This window comes from Drosophila tropicalis, unplaced genomic scaffold (genome assembly GCF_018151085.1).
Source record: "Drosophila tropicalis isolate 14030-0801.00 unplaced genomic scaffold, ASM1815108v1 contig_878, whole genome shotgun sequence".
Lineage (NCBI taxonomy): Eukaryota > Metazoa > Arthropoda > Insecta > Diptera > Drosophilidae > Drosophila > Drosophila tropicalis.
The window spans coordinates 4485935-4492984 of NW_027173374.1; the positions used below are offsets into that span (position 1 = coordinate 4485935).

Genomic DNA, 7050 nt, shown 5'->3' on the forward strand with positions numbered 1-7050 from the left:
ATATGAGATTGTAAATGCATCACTTGAACTATTATATGAATGGTTTTGCATTTCTTTTAAGATGATATCTAAAAGTTATTTTAATAGAAATATAAAGATTATTACCAGCTTGTTCTCAAAATAAATCTTCAAAGTGACGTTCAATAGAAAATTCTTCTTTATGTTTCAGTAACAACTTCTGATGGACATTAGTCCTTGCTTGGCAAATTACAGGGTATTCAAATACATATAAATAAACGAGGTTTTCTATATACATACATTTGTATGTTAAGTGCATTTGCACATAGAATAAAGGTTGCTGCTGCTGCTGCTACTGAATGCTGACTGGGTTAGAGTCAACCTTTAAAATATGATGGTGGACCTAATCAAATAACCAAAATGTCAGCCATTGATGCATTGCCTTTAACTAGGTACATATGTGACCATAAATCGAGATAGTGATATCATATTTCAATTTTATGTAAAAGGCATTTTCTCCATCTGTGTCTCCCTTCCCTTTCTAAGCTTGACAAGGAGACAAGACTCATCGTCGTCGTCGTCGTCGTCGCCGTTGCCGTTGCCGTCCCATACTTTAGCACATAATTAACCTAAAAATGTAACTCCATCTTGTTTATCAGCGAAAATACAGCAAAAACGCAGGCGATGGCGTGGGCAGAGTGGGCAATTGGCATGATGAAAGAGGGCTAGGAGGAGGTTGGCGGTGGGGGTGGACTTGATGGTGTAGAGCCAACTGGGGGAAAAAAAGGCGCGCATCTCATTATCACTCGGACGTGAATATCTCGACATGTTTGTTGTTGTCGTCGTCGTCGTCGTTGTTCGTCATCTTTGAGGACGGATAGACGGACGGGAATGGAACTGTTGTCGTCTTACCCATCACCCATCATCTCCTTACGTCCACAACCGAGTCCAGCAACAACTCAGTCTTGACATCTCCCCCATCTCCATCTCCCTCTCCGGCGTCACACGCAAAACATTTAAAGTGAATTTGTGTTGAGCTCACATCGTTAAAATATCCGTCAAAAACTTATGCAAACAGACATAACTACGTGCATTTTAAATTGAATTCGAACACGAACAAAACGAACGAACGAAAAATAAAAAACACCAAGCGACAGTGAAAATTTACACATACGACTTGAAAATAGCCTGTGTGATATCTACCTACTACATACATACATTCAAACAGATATGAACGTATATATGTATGTATGTATATACTATTGTGATGATACTTATCCCACCTATCACTTGCCTATACCTCAAATTAACCTGCTGTCCGCGCCCATTTCTTTTGCCTTTTACCCCTCATACCCTCCCGTCCAGGTCATTATTTGCCAAAAAAATTAAAGACAAGTAAAAGTCGTGATTAACGTTGAATTGACTCGCTGTATCTGTCTCTGGCTCTGACCGGTCTCTGGGATCCGGGCAATGGGGCTTCGGGCAACGGGCATCGGACTCTCCTCTGGTCTCTGCTCGAGCGTCATTATCACCGCAAACAACATCTTTTGGTCGCCATAATGAGTGTTTGAAATGAGTATAGGGTACATTGTACTACAAAAATGCCGCGCTCAGTTGACTCTAAATGGTGGATAGAGTTTTTTTTTTCTTGTTATTTGTTTTTTTTTTTTTTTGGGCTTGGAGTTGGCCAGGTTGTTGTTGCGCTTGCTGTTGTTGTTGTTGCTGTTGGTGTGGCAAGCAAAAGCTTTTGACTTAAGTAAACAATATTCATATGCCATTGAATGGCTTTTAATTGCCTTGCATATTGGTAACTTGTTGTTAAACAAAGGTTTTGTTGATTAGAGACCAAATGAAAATTAACCAATTGCTTAAGGGGTAAACTCCGCCTGTGATTCTGTCTTAAAAGGTTTAAAAGAGTCCGTTAGAAATTTCAATTACTTAACCAGATATGCAAATGTTTTACCTTTTGCGGAAAGACTTTTGAATATGTCTATTAGAGCACACTTAACGAACTCTAAAGAAGGCGTTAGCAAAAGGTTTTTTATAGTAATTGATAGAGAGACTCGTTGAAAGGAATTTATTGAGAGGAACTATTAACAAAATGAAATGATGATAGATGCCATGATTGTGGATTGGAACAATATAACTCTGTAAATTCTTACGTATATCCTGGACTGGATATGTTTAGTCTTACTGTTTAATTAAATGACTTCAATTCCAATAATAGGTAGGTATAGTTTTTATATATAGTCTTGAATTCCTGTTTTCTAGTTCTATTTTAGTTGGTTTCGAGTTCACAATGTCAACGGGGCAATCAATTGCGGCATTTCATAGGCAAATATACAAACGACAAGCCCGTCGCACATGCGCAAAAAAGATTGCTAAATCATTTGCAGGAGCGCCGACTACCGCACTGCACCGCACCTTGGTTTTTGCCTAGTATCGCCATCATATTTCTGGCCATTTGCTAAGGCATTTCGCGTTAAATATTTATGCACACACACACACACACAGACACAGCCAATAAGCAATATAAGCAAAGTGTGCCAGCCACCAGCAACCGCAGAAAAAAAACGATGGCGGGGTCAAGTGCCGCATCGATCGCTGGGGCTGGGGCTGAGGCTGAGGCTTCATCCTCCTTCATCTCTCATATGGGCATGACGTGACGCGAAGGCGAGTGGCTGGCACTTTGCATATTTTAGCGCGTGCATTTTTTTCTCTCTATCTCTCTGTTGGCCCCCTTCCGTTCGGTTTGCTAATTGAAATAGTGTCGCTGCGGTGGAGATCATCATCATCATTATCGTTGACGACGACGACGTTATGGCCGACCGATCGATGGAACGTTGTTATGTGTTTGCACATTGCCAGAGATGCGCAACGATGTGGAAGTGTTTGCCACTACTACGACTACTGCTGGGCGACCTCGCCTAGGCTAGAAAAAAGGTGCGTATGCGTTAGCCAATCGAAAGGGCTGGGGAAAAGTAATAATCGCATGTGTTTAATTTAATACCTACAATTGCGTCACAGACGCGTACCTATCTAGTAATGGCATTGCAATCGAATAACTTGTTGTTGTTGCAGTCACGTTTTGTTTCTGTTACCGGACAGGCAGGATATATGCAATGGGACGATGTCGGGAACGTCATGATTATTTGATTGATCTGTAAGGTACACAGCGCAATTGGTCTTCCACATGCTTACAATATATACATACATACATCCGAATGTATGTGTTGGTTCTCCTTTTTTTTTTTTTTTTTTTTTCTTTTTTTTTTTTTTTGTGATGAAAAATGAAACGATTTTTATTACGTGGACTCTGCCAAAGTGTTGCCTGGAGGCATTTGCTGATGCATTTTCATATTTATAAGATAATTGAAAGCGGGTATTGCCAAATTAACAACGCTCGGTAAACAAAAGAAGGAAACGAAATAAAGAAAAGCCAGCCAGAGTGACGGCGACGACGACGATGACGACGGCAAGGACGATGGGCAATATGGCGATTGCCACTGCCGTACGGAAAAGAGGCAGGAACGAGAAGTTCCAAGTATGTATGTGTGCGTGTGTGTGTGTGGAGAGACAGAAGCATATCCCTTGTGTACACAAACGCGCTTTATTGTTTTGCGCTGGCTTTACTCCTTGGTTAAAGGCAAGCCAAAGACCAGGCAAGAGCAGAGAACAGATGAAAAGAACCCCAACCAACCCCGCCGCCATGGAATACAAAACGCTGGTTCTGTTGGGTTATATGTATCTACGGGAATGGGAATGAGAATCCACCACCAAAAAAATAACGTAATGTAACATTGGGTGCTGCCTTTGCCTGGCTCTCGCACCAATTTGGCTTTTATCCTGGGCAAGTTGATGCTGTTGGTGTGTTTCGCTCGTGCACGGATTTTATTAAATTGCATTCGTAGTTGTTTTGAATTGATTCGACTACGTGAAATCGCCCGCAGCGGCAAGCGAGATCAACAACTAAAGAACTGCTTCCTTTTTCATCCTCCATCTTTTTCCTCCCCCACTCGTTCTCTTCTTCCTCTGCTGTATGTATATCTTTTATTTTCTACTTTGTTTTACTTTTGATTTTTACTTTTATTTCAGTTTATTGCTGTCTGCCCGGCCAGGCAGGAAGCACCCCGACAACTATTACAAATGGCAGCAGGTCCTTTTCACTCCCACTGGCACACTAGCATCGCCTTCTCCTGCAGCCCCTCCTGTTCCTCCCCCTCGCATGGCCAAGACTTGGGCATATCCACATTCTCATCTAAACAGGCACTCGAGTATTTTTTTCGGTTTCCTCTTGTTTTTCTTGTTGCTTTTGTTGTCTTAATATTTTTCTTGAAATTTTCTTCTTGTGCTTTTCTCGTTGCCGCTGCTGCTGCTGCTGCTGCTCTCGGCTCAAGACTACAAGAGTTTCATTTGTTTTATGCGCTCTCCTTTTTGGCCTTCTGTTTGCTAATACTTTGTCGGTACTTTTCGGCTACTTTTTCAAGGAGGCACTAGTGGCCCAAGTTATTGTATCTTGTAGATACACATGGAGCCAGCTGAAAACGTTTGCCATTTCATGGCATTTCGTTCTTGAACTTTTCATTTTGTTACATTTTGAAACTTTAAAGATTCTTCATTACAACTGTGGCGGAAAGTCTTGGAAATTTAATTTCGTATTTAAAGCCCGAAAAATTAATTTTATCTCCTCCTGAGGGTACATGCAAACATTACCCGTTTTTTCATACATCGCCCCACTACCACTGACATGTGTGTGTGTGTGTGTGTGTGTGCGTGCCTTAGCCTACACACACATATGGCGCATCCTGGACATAAAGGATATTATAAGAGATTTAGCAGTTTGTTTGCACACGGATGATGCATTGTCATCGAGCTGGGCCGAGATTTATGATGGATTCGGTTTGTGCCTGGAGAGCGCAAAAATTATTAGAATTTTGCCAGACCTCCTTGTCCCCTACAACGAAATCAAGCGAGTTGATGACATTTTTCATCTAATTTGGATAAATTTCAGAAAATCCGAGACATTAAAAAGGGCAACGATACTTTTTGAAATAAAATAAACAAAATTTATAACATAGAGACTTGCTTAGCAAAAGTAAATGAAATATGTTTTTAGGTAGACAATTATTATTTTCATATTAACAGTAACCAATTAATCAAGGATTCAATTCTGTATCATAAATTTGTACGAAAAGCTTATAAAAAAGGACCTCTAACTGCGAAATCTATTTGTTTTTGTGAATTTGAAGTTATAAGATTGAATTTAATATGTATGATTGCAAAGCGAACTGAAATATTTTGATAATAATGTTGAAAACCCAATCATTATAGAATTTATAGAACTAATCAGTTATTTAGGATAGTAAGGCACAGTAAGATCATTTTGAGATTATGAATCTTAGTCAAAGAGTTGGAAAAAACATATAGAATCAATATTCTATAAGCCTAATGCATGTATCTTGATTACACTCAAGTTAATGATTATAGAATATGAAAATATATAAAAAAGGAAAAAGAATTTTCCACCATCAACTGAATTTATATCGCATTGTTCGTAATATATTTTTTACTTAACCAAGTTTTATAATTTATTACATAAATATCTGCTTAATTGTTTTAAACAATAAATATTTTGATTTATTTTCAGATCAATCGGAATCGAAGAGGTTTCCCAATACACATATTTTGCCATTCTTTGTGTTGTGATGAATTTTTCATTTGTTCTTTGTTTTATTTTATTGTCTTTCACATTAGAGCATAAAAACTTCGCTGTGGCCCTAAAGCTATTTGATTGCTCTTATATATTAAAAAATATTCTGTTTTTTTTTCTTTTTTTTTTGTTTTTTGTTTTGTGAAAGCTTTTCCGGTTCGGTTTCGGCTTTCAAACTTTCTTTTTATCATCTCTTTTTTTTTGAGTTTAATATTCAACACGCAGTGAAAATTTTGCGATAAAATTGTGACACATGCGCAGGATTTTGCCGCGTTGGCAACTTGGCTAACACAGACACACACATACACACATAGAAATATATACACATAGACATAATGTCAGGACGTACAGTTGTCCTGGCGAAAGTTATAAATAAAGGATGTGTGGGTGTGTGTGTGTGTGTATACACGTAAAAAGCAGACACAAAAAGCAATTCAATTGAAAAGCCAATAGACTAGCAGGCAGGGACCCATTCGCTTATTCGCTTGTTCGCCCATTGTTTTTATTTGCGGCGTGTTGAAAAATTAAAACATAAAATACGAGTATAACAATAAATGCAATTCTTTTGTTTTAAATAAATTATTATGCAAAATTAAATGACCTAAAGCCACACACCTACCCATACACACACACACACACACATAGCAGAAACAAACAAATACACACACGCATATGTAAATGTTGTAAAAATTATACTCTTTAGTCAAACATTCTGTTGTTTTTTGTTTTCGCTTAATAAAATAAAATAGAATTTTCAATTCGAACTAGTTGACTTCAAAAAGAAAATTATGGGTTGGGGTAGTGTTTCAAGAGGGAAGGCGGGAGGGAGGTTTGGGGCCATATAGACGGCGTCACCAGGCGTCAACGTCGCAGTCACTGAACGTTTTGCTATATATGCCAATGGTAAATATTTGAAAAGGATTTTGTTTGTTTATTGTTTGCACACACACCTCGCACGGTGTTAGTCGGTGTTAGCTTTTTAATTATAAAATATTTAACCAAAAAACTCACACTCGACTGACTCCAACCTGCCCCGCAACCGTGTAGTGAAGTGTAGTGTATATGAATGTTTCTATATGTTGTTGTTTTTTTCTTGTTTTGGCATTTTTATTAGTTAGTTTTGTTGGCAACACTCTGACTAAAAGCTTACCTGCCGCCTGGTTATCGCTCACTAAACACAACAATGGCCAAGGCAATTTAGCATTTTAAAAAATTCACAAACCAAAATTGATGACATTCTCCCCCGCCATCGTCACCTTTTCCAACCGGTGGGTGTGTGTGTGTGTATGATGGGTGATGGGGAGAAAACAGCTTCATTGTCATTTTTATTAACTGGGAATTGAGAGGGGCCTTGCAAATTAAACAAATATTGGCCCAGAGCA

General features: G+C 38.7%; 1 long non-coding RNA gene across 1 annotated transcript; it reads left to right on the forward strand.

The window, feature by feature from the left end:
- The first annotated feature begins 2635 nt into the window (after positions 1 to 2635).
- LOC137585481 (uncharacterized) lies at positions 2636 to 5637 on the forward strand. The gene is made up of 2 exons (XR_011033574.1): positions 2636 to 2901; positions 5606 to 5637. It is a non-coding gene; the product is annotated as an uncharacterized lncRNA (long non-coding RNA).
- Positions 5638 to 7050: the final 1413 nt, after the last annotated feature.